Source organism: Arvicola amphibius, chromosome 10 (genome assembly GCF_903992535.2).
Source record: "Arvicola amphibius chromosome 10, mArvAmp1.2, whole genome shotgun sequence".
NCBI classification, from domain to species: domain Eukaryota; kingdom Metazoa; phylum Chordata; class Mammalia; order Rodentia; family Cricetidae; genus Arvicola; species Arvicola amphibius.
Genome location: NC_052056.1, coordinates 26,972,222 through 26,997,944, shown reverse-complemented (window position 1 = coordinate 26,997,944; position 25,723 = coordinate 26,972,222). Strand labels below are relative to the sequence as shown.

Genomic DNA, 25,723 nt, shown 5'->3' with positions numbered 1-25,723 from the left:
ATACTCATTGTATAAAGTATATTGTCCAGCATGAAGAAGGTGATTAAGAAATGTGGTCTCAGTAAAGAATTATATTTAATGGTGAGCACCTGGTATGCTATACTTCACCAAGATATGAATATAGGCTATTAAAATGTTATAGGTTTCTGCCTGTACTATTTTGGAAGAAATTATTTGATCCTTCTACTGCCCTCCATGCTTTATGGGAAGGATGGTAGCATCATATAGTTTAAGTTGTCTTATCCTGCTCTAACTAATACCTCTGTGCTGGTCTCTGTTGTTGTAAACAAATGAGCTTAATGGCCAAAATTCCTGAAAAATTCAATCCACATTCTTATATCACCTTTTTAAAGAAATTGTGCTACTTACTATTTCAAAGTGATTTTTGTTCTGAACAATTATGTTCTGCACTGTTTTCCTGAAGGTCAGACTAGTCACTTTTGCTTATACTACCCTCCATCCCTGGTATCGATATTTCTGAAAGTATAGTTTCACTTTAATATCAGCTCATGTGAATATCAAATGAGTGTGCATGAGCTTCTCCCACAGCTGAGTTTTGACATTAAGAAAATTAAAATATGCCCTAATCATAGAATGTTTTAACTGTTGTCTGACATTTTAAAGGATTTTCTCATGCATTTCAGAATAGATTATGCTCCCGTCTAGCTTTTTGGTTATAGAAAATAATCTTCTAAGTGATTTGTACTTCATTTTTAACTTTTTGTAGAAAAATTTAAGAGAAAGTAAGAGGAGAAGCAATAGAGACAAGAAGAAAAATATATTTATTTAACAAAAAAATCTTTGGGATAAGTCATTCATTCACTGTCCATTTGTGATTTTGTTTCAATGGATGGTAAATGGGATTTCTTATATTATAAATATATACCTTGTCATAATTAATATAAGGTAATACAGAATATAGTAGAATTGTTTTAAGAGGCTAGGCTATTCTTTGCTCCTTTATAGGGAGCATTAAAAACAGGAGTATCAAAGAAAGGAAATTCCTAATTGTTTTTCATACTTTTCTATGAAGTCAAACATTGAATTATACTTTAGAAATTTTTAAATACAGGTGATGGATTCAAATATTGAATGTTTTCTCAGACCAATGCTAAATAATTTGAAACAACAATTTTGAATTTCATTTTCCATTTAAAAGTAGTAAATCTTCTTTAGACACGGATTTATTTTACATATAACCTGAGTTCTAGTGTTTCTATCTTGTTTATTTAAGGTAAGTATACTCTATATGATTTTCTGATTTGGCTAAAATGTCATTCAAATTGTTTTTAGAGTGATTGCTTTCCATTCTTGACATTCCAATTTGTATATTCATCCTGTTTTAAATCAAGATGATTTTGTTAGATTCTCATGCATCATCTTCTGTGTATTTTTGGACAAAACAAGTGTGCTATGGCTTTCAATAAATGTCGATTGATTATTCACTTTATATGATACTATTTCTTCCACTTGATTTGCAGAAATAATCAAACATTCACTATCTTTCTGTACAAAAATTAAAAAATAGTATTATATATAAATAGATGCACAGCACACTTGATTTTAATAAATGGTATAGAAAATAGTAAAGCTTATAAAAGGGGAATGTTTAATCAAATGAATGTCAGTTGTTAGCAAGAATTTGTATTGAAATAATGAATATGGAAAATGATGAGTCATAGAAGCTGATAGGACATAGAGTCTATAGATACTATACAGTCTACTCAGCATGTTTGAGAATGAAACAAGGTCCACTTTGGTTGGACTGATACCAACAAGGAGTAAGAGTTAAAAATGGAGGATATGGAACAATAAAGAAAAGATCACTGAAATGACCTTGACACTGATGAGAAAAGAGGAAAAGATTTTGCTTTTAGCTGGGTGCTGTGTTCATGTCTATGAATAGAACTCGAAGCAGGTAGACAGATTATCAGGCTATTCAAGTAAGCTATGATATTACTGGATACCTGGGCAATCACCCAAACTCTCATTTGCCACAATCAAATTAAAATTAGGGCAACCAAATTTTACTAAGACCTAGAGTAACTGTCAGAACATTTTCAGAGGCAGGAAAATTAGAAATACCAACTTACCCTGTCTTGGCAAGTTTTGGCAGTATTTTGCTTGTACCCTGATTGTCCATTCTGGACACCTTGCACTTCATGGATGATCAAGGTAGGGCCAGTTCTTTACCCAAAGACCAGTTTTGCCAAGAAGAAAATAAGCCCCAAATAGAGTGTCTTCTTTGCCCAATATTCTCTTGGGAATAGATCTGTGCTGCCAGGAGCAATCGTGTCTCATATCAACAGAATCCTAAGGTATTTAAATGCCGTGTTCTACAGGTCTTGAAGTGTTTGAAGATTACCTATCTATCTGAAATATATCTTTGTACATCTAGAAAACCTGACTAACATGGCTATAATGTTTGATTATTGCAGATGACTATCTATTAATCTATACTTTTTAACTAACTATATATTACATTTTCAAATGAGCTGCACAAGTACAATATCTTAAACAAGAGGAGAAATACACATGCACAGTGTATCAAATCAACTTTAAATTTGTATCATTAAACCAAAATCCGTACCAATGTAAACTATTCATTTTTATATACCATATCTCCCTTATTTCTTTTGTTTTATATATTTTTTTAGAAACTGATTGTGGGAGTTCTCTTTCAGAATGGCATATATCAAAAACACTAATGATAGCTTATGATTGAGGATGTGGAATATGGGGAGAACTCATCCACTGCTGGTAGGAAAGCAATCTTTTTTTGTTTGTTTGTTTTAGTTTTTTTATGTTTGTTTTGTTTTGTTTAGTTTTCATCATGCTGTTTAATCTAGCACATTGCCTAGAAAGGCTTTTTAGCAAGAGTAGAAATACATCTCCATCATGTCTCTTAGAGACTGTTTCACCCTCTGCTCTGTTTGGCCGCTAGCCTCTTGTCTCTCTCTTCAGCAATTGTGAGGTGGATTCCTTTTCCTTGGGGAAGAAAATCCATGGCCCTTGCCAATAACAAAAATGTTGGAAAGCCAGGTGGCATCTTTCACATGAACCACAAGTTAGCACCCTCAGTCACCATGCACAGGTTACCAGTATCAAAATTGATGAAGTCAGTTATTTTGCCCATATCCAAATTAATCTGAATGGTGTTATTCACCTTGATGAGGGGATCAGGATAGTGAATAGTGGGAGCATCGTGGGTCACCAGATGTGGGATTCCTTTTGTGCCACAAAGATCTTTCTCATTTTGCACAACTTGTACTTGGTCTCCTCAGGTTTAATACAATGAACGACAAAGCAATCCTTGGTGTAGTATATCAGACGGAAGTTCTCTCCAGTCTTGTCAATGCTGATGACATCCATAAACCCAGCAGGGTAGGTTATATCATTCCTGACTTTGCCATCAATCTTAATGAAGCGCTGCATGCAGATCTTTTTTACTTCATCGCCAGTCAGGAAAATGATCAGAGGCAGACATTTCCTCAGCTTATGAGGGCCAGTGAATGAACAAGGCACAAACACTCCAGTTAGTTTATCCAGCATCCAATATTTTGGAGCTGCTACATGCTTCAGATGTTTCTTGGGACCACGAGCCATGGCTGCACTGGGAACAGAAAGAGACTCACCTTTTTCCCATGAACGAAGAAATTAGGGTCCAGGAATGCAATCTTGTACAACCACTTTGGAAATCAGTATGGCAATTTCTCAGAATATTGGGAATCAACTTACCTCAAGATCCAGCAATACCACTCTTGGGTATATACCCAAAAGATGCTCAATCATACTACAAAAGCATTTGCTCAACTATGATTATAGCAGCATTATTTTTAATAGCCAGAACCTTGAAACAACATAGATGCCCCTGAAGAATGGATAAAGAAAATGTAGCACATTTACACTAGAGTAATACTCAGTGGTAATAAAACAATGACATCTTGAATTTTGCATGCAAATAGATGGAATTAGAAACCTCTATCCTGAATGAGGTAACCCAGACCCCAAAAGATGAATATGGTATATACTCACTCATAAGTGGATAGTAGATATAAAAGGACATTGAGCCTATAGTTCATGATTCTAGAGAAGCTAGTAATAAGGTGAAACCGAAGGAAAATGTATATAGACCCTCCTGGTAACTGGAAACAGAAAGGATTGACTGGCAGGGTTGGGAACATAGGGGTCAGGAGAAAGGGAAGGTTGGAGAAGAACCACAATTACTTTATCAATTTTTTTTAATTTGATTTGGACATCTAGGTTGTTTCCAGTTTCTAAATATTATGAATAAATCTGCTATGAACATAGTAGAGCAAGTGTCCTTTTGGTAAGATGGAGCATCCTTTGGGTATATGCTTAACATTGGTATAATTGAGTCTTGAGGAATATCAATTCCCAATTTTGAGAAACTTCCATAATAATTTCAACAGTGGCTGTACAAGTTTGCATTCCCATCAACAGTGGAAGAGTGTTCCCCTAGTTTCCCTTATATTTCATTGCCTCAACTACAAATTCTTTCACACTAATACTGATGTGTGGTACTTGATCATAACTCAGATAACTTTTGGCTTATTTCATTCTTCAGTAATTGCCATAATCACCTTAGAAAGAACCACAGAGAACAAGAAGAGGCACAAAGGAAAGTTTAGAGGGAATAAAGAAAAGGGAAAATGATGTAATTATATTAATCTCAAAACTCAATAAAATAATTGAAAATGGCATAATTAAAGATATAATTTCATTAATTAATATGAATAAACTGAAAAGTGAGTGAAATTATTTATTCATGCCATAAGAAGTACAGATCATATTAGTTTTGTGTAAAAGCCTGTATTGTTTCAATACACAGGGTTTAATCTGACAACAGGTTACTTTGCCATGGACAATGACCTTTATAAAATGCATGAACATAATGTAAATTTAATATCAAAGAAATATGTGAATTTTAATTATGCAGTATTAACAGATACATAAGACAGTATTTATCTGAATAAGCACCATCATTCCTACATAATTAGGAATTCAATTAATAGTAATCCTGGATTTAATTATAAAATATCATGTGGAATTTTCATAAACAATTATTTCAGGCATTACAAAGCTTACAAAGATGACTAGTTAAGTTGTACTCATCAGTCACCAGTACACAAAAACACCATAACATTGATATAAGACTAAACTTGCCTGAATATTTTATCATCCATACCAAAGTATATGATGACAAAGTTGATTATATAGTCAAATGAGTTTTTATTTATTGGCTTAGCTATAATTTCTGCTTATCTATGTCATATTTTATTTCTCATTATTTTGCATTCATATTTATATGTGCATATATGCATGTGTGTATTGTAGAATGCCTGGTTTGAGTCCACATTCGTTATTTAATATTAACAACCCAGAGAAAGTCCTGCCTCTTTTCAACAGTCACAAAGAAATCCCATCTGATTCACTCAAAGCAGTAGCTTTAGGGAACAAAAACCTTTGGTAAGCTTTTGGGAACATAACAGAATTAATAAGATTTCTGAGAGTTCCCTGACCATTTTATTCTTTAACATTCTAACTCAACCATGGAGCTTGGACTATATGAGAGCCAGAAAAATAAATATAATATCTGATAATAATCTTTTGTTGAAGCCACACTAGAGTCAACAGTTGGAAGAGTTTGAATATCATACTCTAGATGGCTTTGCTATCAACAAAGTAATTCTTTTTAATAGGAATGAAGTCTTAAAATGGATGGAAGCAAATTAAATGAGTTTTACAGGATTTCCTACAGTAAGTCTTATGCTATCTTCATTTGGGAATGGTTTCAGGGAGAAAGCAAAGAGACTGCTGTGTCGGGAGGTACTAATTAAATCCTCAATTTGCCTACAATCATTTAATTGTAATAGTAGCAATCCAAATCTGATTAATGAAAAATTTACTCCTGGTAATTAAACATTCTGCCAAATTTCCTAGCATTAAGATGTTTATTAAAAGTCATACAGATTTCTAAAGCATTGAAAAAAAATCTGAAGACTGAGATCATAATAAGTAGATTCTTGGCCAGGCGGTGGTGGCGCACGCCTTTAATCCCAGCACTCGGGAGGCAGAGGCAGGCTGATCTCTGAGTTTGAGGCCAGCCTGGTCTACAAGAACTAGTTCCAGGACAGGCTCTAGAAACTACAGGGAAACCCTGTCTCGAAAAACCAAAAAAAAAAAGTAGATTCTTACTTTAAGACTGGGTCTCTCTGTTTCTCTGATGGTGAATATAATATACATTGTCATATTTCCATATTTTTTCTCAGAATATCTACAGTATTTAATCTAGGTATAAAGAAAGGAAGTATCCATCATGGCATCCATTATGAAAACGCAAATACAACTAGCCACATGTAACCCCATGTAAAGGCATAATTTTTAACATATTTTCGGGCAGTCTCATTAATGTTTTTTTCTAATCAGTGTCTCACCAAATCTTTCAGTATAATTATGTAAGAAAATCTTGAAGAGGTCATGACCATTAAATCAGAGTCCATCTCTACAAAACAATGATAATTAATAAGAAGAAAAAGTAGGGGAAAAAGTTTAGCATATGAGAATTTCTTCTTTGATTAATAGAATTTGAAGATAAAACTCTTCAGTAATGATTTATGAAAATCTCAAAATAAGTTTGTTTTCTGGTCAACAGGAAGCTATTTAGTTGAAAAACAGCCAAGTAAAATATTGAAACTTTAAGGTCTCATTCTGTGTGTACTTATTAAAGTTAATTGCGGTGTGAAAATTTTTCAAAAGGTAAGTTCAGAATTCAATATACTAAATTAAAACTACCTAGAAAAAAAGAAAGAAAACAAATTTAAACACACATACTATAAAGGAATACTATGCCCTGAAATGATTCATATTTTCTTGGGAAACAAGAATAGCAATTTGTAAAATCTTCATCTATACAATTCTACTTTACTTGTTATGGATAATACAATTTGTGTTTTTGATCATAAAGAACAGTATTATTTATATTTATAACTTCTGTTTAGGAAGGTTTTCCTCAGGTGGCATTAGGGAATTAATAACTACTAAGATAAAATAATAAAAATGAATTCAAAATAGAAAATATTAATTGAATTCAGCTACTCACAGCAGCTGTTTTTACAAAAATATGTGTGTAGAAACAGTTATGTGTAGTATGTATGTAAACACGAGAAATAAATATTTCATGACTGAATTTACTGTAACCTTAAGTTATACTTAAAAACTTATTTTATTATTAAAGGGTAGATATTTAAGTATCTTATTTAATTTCTTCAGTGAAATATAATTATAATATACGAATCTATATAAATTATGAAATTCAAGGTTTCAAAAGCAATCACAGAAAATAAAAAATATCTTAAGTATTTAATGGAATGTTAATATCTTGTAAACAGTTAATGATTTTTTAAAGTTTTGCTTTCCAAGAGCAATGGATACTGCTGATCTAGGAAGGAAATGAAATTTCCTTGAAAGTCACATTACTTTTTTTCCATCTTGTAATATCCATTTCTTATCAGTTAACTTTTACTTATCTATACTTACATTATAATAAATTTATATAGATAATATAATTTACATATTATATTAGGTACTTCATTATCAAATCTCCACTCAGAAATAAAGAGGAAAGAATAAAAAAATTGTTAATCATTGATTTCACATATTTCAGACCTTGATCAACTTTGATACTTGAACTCTTTTTCTTCATTCCAAATGATATTTACATTATTGATAGAACACCAAAGTAAATTCATGAAAATAATGCCATTTCTAAGAAGAAAGGAATCTAATAGTAAAGTAAAATATATTCTTTGTTTTCCATTTACATTTCAAATAGTTTTAAAAGATTACAAAATTATATAACAAAGGCACATTACTTCTTGAATCATTTGGAGATTGATTTACCAAGGTAGAATCTTCATATTAAGCAACATATTTGTATGACTTACAAATAGAAACACTCTGGTTATGTAACTATAATATCATCATAATCAATACATTGAAATATTACCAGTATTTGTGGTGATTTGAATAGGTACGCCACCCCTGCCCCCCCAATCCCGCATAGAGTCATGTGTTTGAATGCTTGACTCATATGAAGTAGCACTCTTGGAAGACTTGGCATTGTTGGAGTAGGTGCGGCCTTGCTGGAGGAAGTGTGTCATGTGGGGGTATTTGAGGTCTTATATTTGTTCAAGTCCTATGCAGTGGGACAGTTTCTTTCTGCTGTTTGTGGATCAAGATACAAAACTCTCATCTCCTTATCCAATACTATGTCTGCCTGATTATAACAGACTAAACTTCAAAAAATGTCAGTTAGCCTCTATTAAATGTTTTCTTTGATAAGACTTGACATGGTCATGTAAATCTTCACAACAATAGAAACCCTACTAAGACAGCATTTTCTAAGAGCTGTCTATTTTTACACTTAAGATTATCTGCAAACTTGCCTTGTGGTGGCTGTACACTCCTTTAGTAGCAGCCCTCAGGAGGCAGAGGCAGACAGATTTCTATGAGTTCAAGGCCAGCCTGTTCTACAAAAGCTAGGTCCAGGACAGGCTCCAAAGCAACACACAGAAACCCTATCTCGAAAAACAAAACAAAACAAAAGACATCTACAAACTTAAAAAATAAACATGTTATATTTTGAAATTTCTGTTGAGCAAGAACCTGGGCCTTAATACTCCTGTTCTCTTGGTCCATCATAAGAGTCAATAAAGATATCTAGTTTGACTGTGACTTCATTTGAAGATTCACTTATAAAAGCAGGCCTATTAGAGTAACACCTGATTATTTCAAAGAAATATTTAAACCTCAGAATGTATGCAAAGATGTGCTACAAGACCAGAAAGACCATAACTGTTAACCCAGGCTATTATACCTATCAAAGCTTTTCATTAAAATAAAACAAAATAGAATATTTCCAAGTTAAACAGGTTAAAGTAATTTTTTGTTCCCAAGAAAGCATTGCAGGTGATATTGGAAAGAATAGGTCTTATTATGTGGGTCCTAATTTCATATATGTTGGTCAGTATATTTGGTTTTATGAACCATACTGCTTTATTATTTTAAATATGTATTAAAACATGTAATCTGGAATAGTAAAATTTCCAGTAATTTCTACTGCTCAAAAATATTGGTGCTATTGTGGACATTTTTGCTTTTTTTTTTCATTATGTTGAGTTTGTCGTGTTTTCTCAGATTATATTTGAGTGTATGTCTTCACGTTATACGCTCCCTGTAACCTCTTAGGTATATTTATACTTTTCTTTTAATTGAAATAATTCTTCAAATATCTTCTGTAAAGGTTTCTTAATAGTAATAAATCCCTCCAATCTGTTTTTGTCATGGAAAATCATGTTATCTATGGAAGTCAGAATAACTAAATTGAAAATAAAAATGATGACAAATGTTGACATGAATGTAAGAATGGGAACATGTAGTTAAAAAAATCTTAAAATTACACCCAACTTCTGATACTTTGTTATCTTAAATTATACAGGCAAAGAGAGCCTGGCAAATACTATAGGTACTATAGGTGTTCTCAAATTAGTTAAAGACTTTCACCTGATGTTGGGATCACTGTATAATCACCTTCCAAGATTTGGAAGGGGATGATCCTCACCAAATCACATCGCTATAAAACTCTGCATACCTAGAATGGTATCTGCCACATAAAACTCTATAGAATGTGCAGCAGTCATTAAATTTTCAGCCCTATATCAACCCATTAGTAAGTAAATGGGTGCCCTTTTTATTCCATCTGATATCTGACTTTCCATGCAGATGGAATTTAAAGTCATGAAAAACCATGATCTGAAGAAATACAGAGAAACTTCTTTTGTTTGATGGAATTATAACCCTTCATATCAATTTTTATCTAATACAGATTCTCTAGTAAACCTCCATGTCTTAAAATATCCCAGAAAAGATATTTTCACACACACACACACACACACACACACACACACACATATATATATATATGAAAAAAATATATATATACAAAAGAAAATCTTCACTATACCAGGACATGATGTGATTTGAAAAGCCCCATGTTTTATCTTCTCATCTCTAATTTTGATTTGTGTGTGAAGGCACTCAGCATTCCTTCTTTAAAATGTATTGGACTGCCTTCATTTTCTGTGACCTGATACTATGATATTGTCTTGCTTTGTTCTTACTATGAAAGTCAGAATGACTTTATTAAAAATAAAAATAATGGCAAATATTAACATGGATATGGGGAATGGAAACATATAGTTAAAAAAAACTTACAAGATTGCACCAAACTTCTGATATTTTGTTATCCTAAATTATACAGAAAAAGAGACCATGGCATTTTCTACGGGTGTTCTGAAATTAGGTAAAAGCTGACATGTGATGTTGGGATCACTGAACAATTACCTTCCCAACATTGGGAGCTGATGATCCACATCAATCAGGTCATTTAAAAAACTCTGCATACCTGGAATTGACTCTGACACACAGAACTGTATTGGCATAGAAACATCAAAAAGACACAGAGAAAACGGTAGAAGATCAAAGTGTCTTTTCAATTATTGTTATTATTTATATTAGGAAAGAGTTTTATGGAGCTTCTAGAAATAGACTATGTTTTGGTTTCCCAGCAACCCAGAACTGAATAATCAAACAAAAATTAAATTACTTGAAACACATCTTGGCCAATGACTCAGGCATATTCCTAACTAGATCTTACATCTTTAATTAACCAGTTTTCATTAGTCTGTGTATCACCAAAAGGCTGTGGTTTACTTTTAAGTTTCTGCTGTCCTTCTCTGTTGGCAGTTACATGGATTCTACCTGACTCTGCCTTCTTTCTCCCTGCATTGATTTTAGTTGACCCCTTCTAGTTTCATTCTTCCATAGGTCATAGCAGCTTCTTTATTAACCAATGATAATAAAACATATTCATAGCATGCAAAGGGGAATCCCACATTAGAGTTGAATGATATCCTTTACAAATAAAGGTCTCAAAAGTTCATTTACATAGTTGAAATAACCAGAAACCAAAAATAATTATATGATGCTGTTTTAAATATTCTTCAGGACTAATTGACAATCAAAATAAAATTCTATACCACTTAAGACCTGCAAGAAAACTATTAATAATAATTCCTATGAAGGTAGCTCTACGATAGAAAATCATTCTGAAAACCTGCGAGAGGAATAATGAAGGGATCTGAATATTGAATAATATTTAATTTCATATAGTTCTCCATCTGAAATCTCAAGAAGATAATTCTCTTAACATGATTTACATTTTCCACAGGAAATAAATTAAAAATTGCTTTATCCAAAGTTATCTACAATAAAAAATTCTGTGTGGTTTAATTTTAATAAACATGGATTTCAAAAATTATGATGGTCCAAATTAATTAAATATAACATGGTACTCTCTTATTAAAGTTTTATTGCAAATCTATTACTAATATTGAAGAAAGTTATTATTTTAGTTTCGAAAATAGGCAAAAAAGTAAACAATATATTTAGTTTTCTAAACACACATTTGAAAGAGTATATATGTGAATAAAACTTATAAGAGCAATCATTAATTTAATGAATTTATTCAAGTATCTGTCTTTATGCAGCAAAAATTATAAGTATATTACCTACTACCTTTCCTTCAGTTATTAGTATATAATTTATATTATTGAATAAATCATAAAACACAGAAAATAAATAATATTCTTTCTATTCTATGATCTCTGAAATGCATGCTTGTTAAAGTTGGAAGTCAGCTTTGATTATAAACACACCAATTTTAAATGTGTCAAACAGAATTCTACTATTTAAGGCAGCATTTGTTTATTAAGTAATCAAAAATATATACACAATCTCAGTAGTAAAGTGTATCAATACATTTCACAAGGATAGAAAATAGAGTAGATAGGGAATATATAATAGAGAGGAAATTCAAATGTAAATGGTGGTATCAATTGAAAATAGTGCTTTTGATATTATCTTATTTTTTTTATTTTAGACGGAAAACAGTTGAAAATTTTCAAATAATTTTTCAGTAAAAATTTATTTTGGACTTTTGATTTTTTGTAGTGCTTGAACTTTCTATTTTGAATGTATACTAATAAATTCTTAACGTATGCTTCAGTGAGGCAAAATGACATCAGTATAATGACTGAGATAATTCCTTTGGCATGAGTGTTTAAGTTCAAGTTATTTTGGGGTAAATTCTGTGAAATTTACAGAGTACTAGCACTACACAGATACTGTCTATTGGTGGCAGTTATGTGAAAACACAGTAGAAAAATGCCACCATATACTTTCAGAAACCTGCACGTGTATTTGCAGAAATACCTGATAACAAAAATTTTCATGAATGCTCTGAGATAAAAACATCCAATAAAGCAGGACTGGATGTTGCTTCTTAAATGCAGAGTAACTATTACTCAAATAAATGCTGAATGCTTATCATGTAAGGCTTAGCTATTTAGTTGGAGATGCCAATACAATAGTAAGGGGAGCTTTTCTTAAGCAGGGAAACAATCAATTTAATGACATCTTAGAAACAAGAGACATAAATCACATGGGATGTAACAAGGTTATGGTACTTTCTTGGTGTGTAGTTAATAAATATGTTAGCAACATTGTCCTTTGATTCTTCTGCATGGACGGGCTCTGTGGGAGCCTTCTCAGCTTGGTCGATCACCTTCCTGGACCTGGGGGGAGTTGGGAGGACCTTGGTCTTAGCATAGAGTAGGGAACCCTGATGGTTCCTTGGCCTTGAGAGGGAGGGAGGGGAGGTATGGGTGGAGGGTAGGGGAGGGAAGGGGGAGAAGGAGAGGAGGAAAGGGGGAGGAGGAGGGGAGGGAGGGGGGAGGAGGAGGGGAGGGAGGGGGGAGGAGGAGGGGAGGAGATGGAAATTTTTAAATATAAAAAAATAAACCATGAGAAAAAAAATAAATATGTTAGCAAAAACAACCTGCCAAACTCACCTCAGACTGAGATAGCAAACAGTTATACATGGTATAGCCTAAATAATACAAATGTTTTCCATATTTCTTGAGACTTAGTCTAAATTTCAAGTTGATATCAGGTATTTGTTATTTTATAACCTCCTGTCTTTAGGAAGCCATTACTTTGTCATATGAGTGTATGACATTCCCACAGGTCATGCTGTATATATAAATACATCTGGTCATGAAGTATAATGTACATAGAGCAGGTGAACATATGGTCTGCAGTTGGTGGCACCATTGAGGAAGTCTGTGGAAACCTTAGGAATGGATCATCACTGGGATAAATTTCAGATTTTATGCCCTGATCTAAATTAATATTTACTCTCTGCTTCCTAACTATATATTCAAAGTGACCAGCAACTTCTTAATCAATAATTTTCAAACCATTATTGACTATATAGTTTTGAACTATTAGCCAAAATTAATAATTCCTCCATAAATTTCTTTTGTAATATATCTGGTCACAGCAATGATAAATTAAGTAGTATAAGTGGTAACTGGAAACATTTCAGTTATAGCACCACATAAAGGAAGTCTATATATCTATGTGTGTATGTATCTGTGTGTGCTTGTATGTTCACATAATGTACAAATATAAGAATATAACATCCTAAGATCATTTGTATATGGATAAAAGGATTATTGTTTTGTATTAGATAAACCAAGGGAAGATCCATATTAGGAAAGGTTACTTCTCTTTCTCTCAGTAGTCATCAGTTGCCTATAGTTCTTCATTTGGAGGTATAACAACATGAGATTTTGTCCATTCTGAGCAAGTCTACTTATCATTGCTCAAGTAGCATTTAGGCAGACATAGGAGAGAAACTGTCACAGTAGATTTTCTGATACTTTGCATGTTACAATATTTCTACCCCTCTTACATGATGTTGCCTGACCTGTGTTGCAGATATATTCATTTAGTTTGTTTTTCCCATTACCCACTAACCTCTGCATTATATCCAATTGTGATTTTCTATAATACTCTCACTTATAAAAAGAAGAGTATTTAATGAGGACCAAGAGTTATATTTATATCTAGGTATAAATACAAAATTTAAAATGCAGCTAAGGTTAATAATGGTCTAATAAAATAATGGTAGTAAATAGTCTTTTAAGATCTAAGTCTTCTAAGACCTCTCTAGCCCTGGGTAGTTGATTAGGTTTTTAGCACTAGGCATGATTTTCCTCTTTTTGATTGGGTGTTTCCTTCAAATAGACAGCTACTTGTTATCACCAAAATCTGAGTGCCACTCTTAAATCTTTAGGAATATATCGCCCTCTGATCATTGTTATGGTTTGTAAGCCATGGGTATGGATAGAATCATTAATTGTCTCCCTCCTTTGGCATCTATCATAGTACATTCTGGTGCTATAAAAATTAGAAATGCTGTAGAATATTCCTTTATACTGTGTCAAAATATGTCACTAGGGGAACACCTGGAGGAAGAACAGAGTCTGGAGTCACCAGCCAGATGCAAAAGTAGCAGGAAACAAGCCATCCTCATAAAGGTACCACCATGTGGCAGAACATAAACACAAAATATGGGTTAGCTTAAAACATAAGAGCTAGTTAATAATAAGCCTGATCAATTGGCAGAACATCTGTAATTAATATGTCTCAGTTCATTTATTTGATAAAGAGCTACTGAGGGACAAAAAAATTCCACCAACAAGACATGAAAGAAGAAGATTTTCTGTATTAGTCAGGGTTCTCTAGAGTAGCAGAACTTGGAGATGGAATTTCTCTCTTTCTCTTTACACACACACACACACACACACACACTCACTCACACACACACACACACACACACACACATATGATTTGTTGAAGTGACTCTACAGACTACAGTCCAGCTAACTGAACAATAGCTGGCTATGAATGGAAAGTCTAAGAACCCAGAGTTTTTTAGTACACAAGGCTGAATGTTTCAGCTGATCTTCAGTATATGCTGGAATTCCAAAAAAGTCAGCTTTAGTGCCAGCGAAGCAATGAATGTCTTAGCAAAGCAAGAGTAAACAGTCAAATAACAAAAGCTTTCTTCTAGTTCCTTATACAGACTTGCATCAGAAAGTATAGTTCAGATTAGAAGTGTGTCTTCCTATCTCAAGATCCTGATCAAAGATGTGTGTCTTCCTACCTCAAAGGTCAGGACCAGAAGTAGATTCATCTATTTCAACCAAAGCAAAATTCTCTTACCTATGTGACCTCCATTTCTGGACTGTAGTTCAGTCCAGCTATAGTAAAATTGACAACCAATAACAGCCATCATATTTTCAGCTCAAAATAAACTTGAATCTTTTGCATGCTCAGCCCTAAGTATTCAGCTTCTTCAGTAATAGACACTTACCTTCAACATCTAAACAGTAACATAGTATAATACCAATAAACTATATTATTTTGGGAGTCACTTGGACTACTCTGACTAAAATTATGACATGATTAGAAAAGTAGATATGAGATTAAAATTTATATTACCTTCTATAATGAATAAAACAGAAATTTAAATAAGGAACTCATACGCCATCAAAAAGTAAAGTTGACATACTATAACTATTAATAATTTTAAGTAAAATTCAAACAGTCTATATATCTGCAATTCACTAAAACACTTTTCTATAGATTCAGTTAGAAGAAACTATAAGATATGCTTTATAAATTACTGAATTATCACTGATCAAGTCTCAATCTTCTGTCTTTTAATACCATATTCATATTTTTTGAAATGCTCATAAGTTATATTGTCATTCTACTTTTGACAATGAAGAGGCCTAAAATATAACTTATTACATAAGAAATGCCATTTTAAAAGTATTTACCAAATTGTTGAGCAGAAACAGAATTGTTCAGGAAAAGGACTTGAGAGTTTGCATTTAGTTCTCTGTGGCAGGCAAACCCTTCTTGTCTTGAAATACTGCCATTCAATTGCTTACATTTCTTTGACATCAATGACTATAGACACAATGGAGAAGACTTCTGGTTCTAAAGGTCCAAAGGAAGGCAAACTTTTTTAACCAATCTTTCTTTCAAACAGCAGAGTCCTTAAAGATGTCAGGAGGTGAAGGAAGGACCATGCAGAGCATCCACAGGAAGTACTCACTGCCCTGTCAATAGACTGTAGTATAAAGACTCCAATGCACAGATATACAAAGAACCTTCACCAGGACTAGTTCCTACAAACTAGTCATACCTTTATCATGAAGCTATCACTCAAGGTCCGAAATGAATATAAAAAAGTAAATAAAATAAGGGTACCATCAATTACTTATAATAGTTTGAAGTAAATACTTGAAATTTTTAAGTAAATTTTAAAGCATTTTACCTCATAAAACCATTTGACTTTTAGTTATTTTAATTAAATTGTTTGATTAAAATATGAATAAGCAGAAAGAAATCCAATTCCTGAGGAAACACTGCTGTCAGAAACATATGGATGTGGAAATAAAGCCAAGAGCATCCAAATTACAGGATGACTTAATACAGGTATTTCAAAATTCTCAGTGACAGAAAAATTAAGGAGTTGTATTTTATATATTTCTAAGTAGTCATGTTCTTGATTTCTCTAAAATTCAAGTAAAGGTATAAAACATGATACTTTACTATATTTTCCTTCCATGAATCAGGTTAGCAAATTCAATACTCCATTAATTAAGAATGTATTTATTACCAATAATATTTGTATGTATGTGTGTGTGTGTGTGTGTGTGTGTGTGTATTCTCATTGTTTTGATAAGAACAGACATTAAAATAAAACTTGGAGACGTGTTGATAAACAAGCTTACAGTTTTTAAGTGTAGAAAGTAGAAAGCCCAAGACAGTACAAAAATGTTAACTAACAGGATGAAGAGTGGAAAACCATAGGAGTAATAAACAGGGAGAAAACTTCTAAGATTGAATTGCTTCCTAGAGTCCATTTAGATTGCTAAAGTAATTGTTTTCAAGGGACCCTTTGGGTGCACTGCCCTGGTAATGTCTTCAGTGTCCTCAGTGACTATACTGTCTATGGCACTGAAGAAAATTTTACCACCAGATGATATGGGTCAATTAGATTTTATAAGTTATTTTTCTTATTGTCCCCAATTGTCTCAATTCTTCTAACATCACAACCTTCTATATCTTCTATAGCACCTATTTCTATCAGATAAATCTTTCCCCCTTACTTTCACTACAGAGATTGCCAGAATATTCTTTGTAAAATAGTCCCCGTGCTCCAACCAGAACTTGGTAAAGCAGAGCAATTTCTTCTCATTCACACTCCCTGATGTGATTCTTCTCTGTATGAATTCTCAAACTGTACTAGATTTTATTGCTGTATAAAGTTAGTTTGTAATGCCTGGTATGTTCACACATACCTTAAAATATAGAATTTTCAGAAATGGCAGTGTTTAGCTAATCATTTTCATGGTTATGAGTCTGTGTGCATTTTTTCTTACTTTGAAATGGGTGAGTTGAATTTTTAACTTGCAAATAAAAGCTCTTAAGAAATAGAGCATTTAATATATATAAGGTGTATTTTCTTAAGTGAATGTAGTAATTATTACACTGTCCATAACTTGAAATATAATGAAGTGAGTATATTAAGTGTTTACTAACTTATTTTACTTGCCTTTTCACACATTCACCTTCATTATATTTTAATTAATGCTACAAGTGCCTAATAATATGATAAAAGTAGCAAATTTAATCTTGCTATTTATTAAGAAAACTAATTGACATCCTTAAAATAATTATACCTGTTGGCTTGTGTTGTCAGGGTTTCTATCCTAACCAGTTCCCATAATCATTAAGTCCCAAAGATATTACAGAGAGGTCTACTTTAATCATAAACTGATTGGCCCATTAGCTCAGGCTTCTTATTAATGCTTATAACTTATATTAGCTCATTATTCTTATCTGTGTTAGCAATCTGTCTCAGTACCTTATTCCACGGGACAGTCAAATCTTGTTTCTTCTGTGGCTGGGAACTCCAGACTAGGACCTCCTTCTTCCCAGAATTCTCCTGTTCTCCTTGACACACCTCCACTTCCTGTCTGGTTGTCTTACCTATACTTACTGCCTGGCTACTGGCCAATCAGCATTAAGTTAAAATATAATTGACAGAATATAAATCATTGTCCTACACCAGGCTTGTATTTTCTTTTAATTTATTTAGTAGATATATATGACATTGTTCTACATCAATAAATTTCTGGATTCAACCCTAAACATGGGAATAAATTTATTATCTAAATATGAGGTCAGTTTAAAGCACAAATGAAAATTCCTAACCTCAATGAAATTATAACTTATTGAGAATTATTTTTAGTTTTTTAAATTTAATATTGCATATATGTGAGTGTGTTGTATAAAGTTCCACATGTATGCAAATGAGTGCAGTTGCCTCCAGATTGAAGAACTAATCAAATCCCATAAAGCAGAGATTACAGGCAGTTGTAAGCTATCTTTCCTGAACTGCCCTTGAGTTCTCTGGAAGATCATTTAAACACTCTTAATCACTTAAAAATCTCCCTTCACTCAAGAAAGATGCATATATACAATAGAAAAACTCATCGAAATATTACCCATCTTCCTGATTATTAAAATTTCTCTTAGCTACTGTGAGAAATCTTTATTGTGTTTTTTCATATGCACATCGTTACTGCTCCATATCTAATATCACTGTTTCTGTTAAGTCAAAAATATGGAAATAGTATGATATAGTTATATTTTCTTAGTGAGAATTTTATAAGCCAAAACTCAAATGTTAACAAAGCATGTTTTCTAAATCTCAGAGTTCCCTCACACCATTCTCTTTAAGTAATAGCAAATTATATTTCTAGGCAGTATGAGCGTTGAAGCTCCTGCATTCTTATTGACTCTCAACTAACAGTTACACTCAGATTCTAGAGGTTGACCAAAAGGCCTCCCTATAATATGACATGCAAGTTCTAAAGATTTTTTTTTTTTTTTTGGTTTTTTGAGACAGGGTTTCTCTGCGGCTTTAGAGCCTGACCTGGAGCTAGCTCTTGTAGACCAGGCTGGTCTCGAACTCACAGAGATCCGCCTGCCTCTGCCTCCCGAGTGCTGGGATTAAAGGCGTGTGCCACCACCGCCCGGCCTAAAGATTTTTTTAAAAGGTTTATATATCCATTGCTCTCCATATCTATAAACTATAGAATCTCTTAAAAGTTTTAATCAGCCAGGAAGTGCAGGTACCCACCTTTCATCCCAGCACTTGGGAGGCAGAGATAGATGGATCTCTCTGAGTTTAAGGACAGCTTTAACAACAAGACCTAGATCCAGGAGAGTTAGAACTGTTATACAGAGAGGCATTTCTCAAAAAGCAAACAATCAAATAAATAAATAAAAAAGAAAAAGAGTTTTAATTATTCACCTAAGCACATGAAATATCAAATCAAGAGAAACATTCAAAATGTGCCTATCATGTAAAGAAATTTTGAGTGCAATGTTAACTGTCTGCCTATGACATTTACATCCTATTAAGACTAATACACCCCAGTATAATAAGTATGGGCTGGAGAGAGATGACGTAATGAATATAACACTTGCTGCTCAAGCCTGACAGCTTGAGGTTGATCTCCATCTGTAGAATTCACAGTTGGTCATCCATGTTCACACTACAGTTCTTATAATTCCCTGAAACCAGAAATAGCCTAGATTTCCATCGACCTTGAAAATGTGATACTTTTAAATAATGGATCACCACTGCTAGTCAATTTCTTAACAATGGAGGTACACACATTTTATCCCAGCACTAGGGAGGCAGAAGCAGGTGAATCTCTGTGAGTTTGAGGTCAAGCCTGGTCTACAGAGAAAGTTCCAGGACAGGCTTGAAAACTAGACAAAAAAAAAAACAAACTTTTTTTTTTTTTGAAAAACTAAAGGTAAAAAAAGGAAGAAGAAAAGAAAATTGAAATTGAAATGATCAAACTTACAGGTTAATGAATAGAGCTAGAAACAATTACCACAAGTGACTAGGACCCCAAAAGACAAATATCTCTTACTTGGGGATATTAGTTCATAAGCTTCAGATATACATGTTTCAATCTGAATAACCACAGAAGTTAAGTAACTAATAAAGGAATATGGATGGAAGAAAAAAATCTCCCAAGACAGAGAAAGAAGATGTAGTGTCAGAAATGGGTAAAAAGGAAAATAGAATAAGAGGATTAAATGGGTAAAAAAAATTAGAGCACAGGAAGAAATAACTAAAACTAAAGTCATTTGAAAAGTCATATAGAAACCTGCTACAAAAAGCTTCTTAATTAAACACATTTATGAAAATAATTAAATGAACCTGCTAAAAATGGGGGCAATAATAACCTAATTAGACATTTCATGCCTAAAAATAGTCTCCAGTGTAAGGAATGAGGTATCTTGTTGAATCACTGGTCAAAGAGGTCCCCAAATTCTACCACCACCACCATAGTTCACAGGCTATTGCCAAGGTTATTGATTATTCTTTGCAACCTCACGGGTAAGCTTTAATGTTAAAGATCCCACTTAATTATGCTACCAAACAGGAAGAAATAAAGCTGGTGCCCAATAGGAAGCATCACTCCTACGGGCTAGCATTCATGGTGCCTAAAGGTACTTTTCACTCTTCTGCAAACTAAAAGCATAAATTTTATGTATCCACAAACCCTGCTATCTAAAAAAGCAGCTGGTATGCAAGACATATTGATGCAGCTGTTGTACTAATGTTACAGGAGTTACCAACAACTTTTTGATTGGATTTAAGGCCCATTCCATGTGATGGACTCCATACCTGATTCCACTAAAGAGGCCAGGATTCTAAGACTAGATTCTGGGCTAACCAACGTGGGGCAACTATTTCAACATAAAATCAGAGAGAGCTTGGGAAGGAATTCTAGACATAAAATAACAGAGTTAAGCACTGCTTCTTGGTAGCAGAAATTTCTCAAGTGGACTCTGTTTGCTGGCTACAGGCCAAGATGAGTATCCTGTAAGAAGGCTTCCTCATTTGTACTGGCAACAAAACCAGCTCTGAGTCTTTTGGGTCAGACTACCGCATGCTTAAATGGGGTTTGTGAGCAGAGTGCTTCAAATTGCTTAATGGAAACATAGATTCACTGCATCCCTGGAACTGTGACAGTAAACATGGCTCCCAGAGGTAGAGAATGTACCTCTGCCATTCTTAAAGGCCCACAAAGGTGGAGCCAGCAACCAGGACTGCCACAACTATACTGCTTACCATTTTAAAATACTCCATGTACAAAAAGGATTTCAGATACACAACAGGACAGATTCAGACATAAAAGACCTCTAAACAAGACACAATGTGTTGTAAAATGTATGTAGGCTAGGGAGAGAGAGAGAAAGGATTGTAGACAGTTATAAAAAGAAGTTACATTTTTAAAGAAACAATAGAAGTAATAAAAGAGTGCAGAAAGTCATAGATTAAAGGGGCAAATAAAAATAAGCCAAGTAAAGATGGAAATGCACAGAGAGTCTAGAATTATTGTGTTTGAATTTTTTGACTATACAGGTTGTTTCTGGTGGCTGCTAAGTTAATCCAATATATGTCTTGAATTCAAAATTTGGGTCTAAGGGTATGCTACTTTGGAAAAGATGCTCTGCTTTTGTTTTTGGAGAACCTGTGGATTCCTTAGACACTAAAATGGCGTGATCAAACAAGACCCCATAAAGCAATGGCCCAGATGATTCAACATCCATTAAAGCTTCAAGACTGCTGGCTGAGATGGACTGACCACATAGGATACCCCAAAGACCTGATTAAAAGTGCCCCTACCGGTGAATTAGGAAAACCTCCCTTTATGGAACTACAGCATGTACTCATACCCCCGCACCCAAAAAAATGAGGCTAAACTTTGTTTTTCTGTGTCTAGAGTTCCTATGCAAGCTTTTTTAGGTTTTACGTGGATTTATTCCACCAAGTTGGTGGGCCAAATGTAGTGGGAGGCTGCTTGTCGATTTCTGGCCACCAGGCTATCTTAGCCCTGAAATAACCACACAGAAACTGTAGTAATTAAATTATTGCTTGGCTCATTAGCTCTAGTTTCTTATTGGCTAACTCTTACATCTTTATTCACTCCATCTCTATTAATCTGTGCATCACCAAGAGGTCGTGACTTACCAGCAAAGTTTCGGCATATCTGTCTCCAGTGGTGGCTCCATGGCTTCTTCTTTATTCTTCCTCCTTTCTCCCAGCATTCAGCTTAGTTTACCCCACCTCAATATGTTCTGCTATAGCTATGCTATAGGCCCAAAGCAGTTTCTTTATTAACCAATGATATTTTCAGCATACAATGGGGTGTCCCACAGAAGTGATCTATGTGAGGTTTTACATAGTGATGGAAGAAAGGCTTGCTTAAAAAATTATTTCACTCATTAGCCTCTAAGTCTGTGTCAGTCACTCAGATCAGCTGCCCTCTTGTTAGAACTACCATGTTATTTCACTGATTAACATAGAAGAAGGCGTTTTATCAGTTGTACTTTATACTGTGGAGATTATCTATCTTTTACTAATGAATAAATGCATCTCATTGCACATGGAAACTAAATATCAATAACTTGTTGTTTCTGTGTTTCTAGTATATATGTACATGTAACATTGTGTCTTTCAGTAGAGTTCAGTCCAAAGACAGAAATAAGGCTGTCCTTCTATACTAAGATAAGCATTAGTTTCCAAAACCAAGATATTTGTTTTAAAAAAAAGAAAGGAAAGGAAGGAAGGAAGCAAGCAAGTAAGGGAGGGAGAGAGGGAGAAAGAAAAGAAGGAACAATGAAGAAAGGGAGGGAAGAAGGAAGGAAGAAAGAGAAAGAAAGAGAGATTGTTGGAATGGCAATAAGTAAAATGAAGATTGTCTTAGAATTCAAGGCTCTAAAGAAAATATTTAAGAAGCCTTAGCTAAACCCTAAAATTGGGATCACTACTTGAAGTTTATGAGTTTTTTAAGACAAAAAATTACTCAGAAACAACTGCATAAATGCACATTCTATTTAAGCAATTCATTTTATAAACTTTAAAAAAGATTTTGAAAGGTTGAAGTTTGAAAGCTTTCAAGTATTTTTCATTAATATGTACCGATGGGAGATATTGTCTTAACAATAAACATTTTAATTGGGTTTAGCTGACAGTTGAGAGAGAAAATTATATAATAGGGGTCACAAACTCATAAGCCTTCAGGGGCCCTGCTGTTAACATAAATGAGAGAAACAACCTCAATCCAAGCACAAAGAAGCCAAGGTTGGAAGAGGCTCTGTGAACTGGGAACCACCTAACCTTTCTAGAGGGCCAGCTTGATCTCAGTCCTTGCCAATCAGTGCCACATGGGAAGACAAAGTTAACAGTGCTGGAGTTCCTAATTGCTGCAGAGGAAAACTGCAGGTCTAGATTAAGACATTGATATGGGCTGATTACTTTTTGTAAAACAACTTAAAGACAAAATGACTAAGGTTTAAAGAGGCAAGACAATAGCCTTTGTATTCTGGTAAAAATAGGGAAGGACTAGAATTTGGAATTGCTTAAGTAAGCAAAGATAAAGGAACAGAGAAATAGAGAGAAAGAGAGAGAGAGAGAGAGAGAGAGAGAGAGAGAGACAGAGACAGAGAGACAGAGGGAAAGAGGAAATAGGGTAAAAAGAGTGAAGAGTAGAAAAAGATGTTACTGTCACAGATTCAAAAATATGTGTCAAATGTTGAATCTGCAGAGATAAAATGGTAAATTTAATGTACATTCACTTTTCAATTCTACCCATGTTTCACTATAATTTGCCAATATATCACATAGCAATTCTGTCAGACAACTGACAGTAAAATCTTTTTAATCTTTGACCAAATCTATACATGGTGACTATTGAAGTAGTTTGTAGGAAACATCTTTGTCCTTGAGAAAAATGAGTCTGGAGTATTGTACTATTATAAATGTTGAAATGTTTAACATTCACTTGTATGTGTGTGTGAGTACATAAGTTTACACCACTATATATATTTATCTTAAATTATTCTGTTATCAATTATCTTAAATAAAGTTTTAACCTCTGTTTTCTGTTTAGGCACATGGAATTGTATTTATACATTTGTATTTCTTCTTATATCATTTTTATAAGCAGCTCTGAGGTGGAAATGGTCCATAGTTTTAATTTGGAAGATTCAATTCTGATTTCTAGAATAAATGATATTTGTGTTCTGTCCTGTTCCAAATTCTAGGCATTATTTGTTTCCTACTAAAGGGGAGTATCAATGATGATTCCATATTACTAACAAAATAGGAATAAATTTATGTATTATTTAATGAAAAATTATTATTTAAATAGAATTATTAATAGGAAAATGTATTTAGAGTTAGAAGAATTTTCTTGCTCATAGAGAAGAGTTGATATAGGAAAGATTATTTAAGATAGTGATGTAAAAATTATTTTGGGATGCCAGCTGGTTCTAGGAGAACGCAGAATTGGAAGGTTCCGTTCTTACCAATGGAAATGTTGATTTATTACTATTACTACCTGTCTTGTCTTCACTGCATCTTCCTTGATCTACTGGTTCAAGGAAATCTTGGCTAGTCCAATACTTTCTTCTTTCATTTATAGCATTATATATAATGAAATGGTCTACTTGTCAACCTACCTGTAAAAAGATATGGGTTTAATAAACCATTCCAAATAGGAATGAAAGTCTGGTGCTGTGGAGCTAAATTAGTTAGTATGTCTGGTTATAAAAGAAGGGGACATATTTAAAGGTAAGTTGACACAGGGGAAACATAACATAAAATAAAATTCTAAAATAACCTATTATGCTAAAAGATAAATTTTATTTATTTTGGTCTCTTGAAGATTGATTTTTACTTTTGTCTTACTTTTTAATTCATTTTTACTTTTGATTATCTGTACATTAGTGAAATTGTGGGAACTTTGGATCCTTTGGAGCTACTACTGGCTGTTGTGAATTGTTCACAAGGGTTGGGGATTTTACAGAACTCTGTAAAAGCATTATAGACTTATGATTTACTAAACTTTCTCTCCATCCACTAAAATTACATTATTAGAGTCTCAGGAATTCATATTTTTCAAAGTTTGTAATTCAAACTAAAGACTAAAATGAAACAGGAGAAAATTTCTAAGTTACTCAGAAAATGCCTGCTCATGGAGCAGTGGTCACAAATGCTTTAAGGTGAGCAAGCAGAAGGTTCAGTTTAGCTTCAGACCACATTAGGTTTGGGATTATGGATTTGCCTCTTGTAACGATGTATTTGAAAAGCTTATGTGTTCACCCTCGTGTACAACGCACACACTCTTTTTGTCTATGCAATGTAACTGAAAAATCTCAGTACCCTTTTGATCCCCTGCCTGCATCAGGCTATATGTATGCCTTTATCCAGTATAAGTTTCCATAACTTTGGTAACAATTACAGATAGTGAGTTTCTATTTGACTATATTGCCAATATCAAGTAAGAACTGTTTGGTCTGAAATTAATAGGTTTTTGAAGCCTGTCCAGTAAGAAGAAACTGTGCTTTCTCCTAGCTTTTATAGATAATCACATGCTCATGAACAATTGGGATTATTTATGACTAAGAATTGTTATGGGAAGGGACAAACATTGTTCACAAATGACTATATAACCTAATGTATCAATCAAAATAGGAAGTCACAGTAAGCATTCCTCTTAATAATCAGCCTATAAAATGATACCCCAGGCTGTATTCCTAGAACACTTGAGTATTCATA

The 25,723-nt window shown here is 33.5% G+C and overlaps 1 pseudogene; it reads right to left on the bottom strand.

Annotated features, from left to right (window-relative positions):
* Positions 1-2,917: 2,917 nt before the first annotated feature.
* Positions 2,918-3,606, bottom strand: LOC119825598 (annotated as a pseudogene).
* Positions 3,607-25,723: the final 22,117 nt, after the last annotated feature.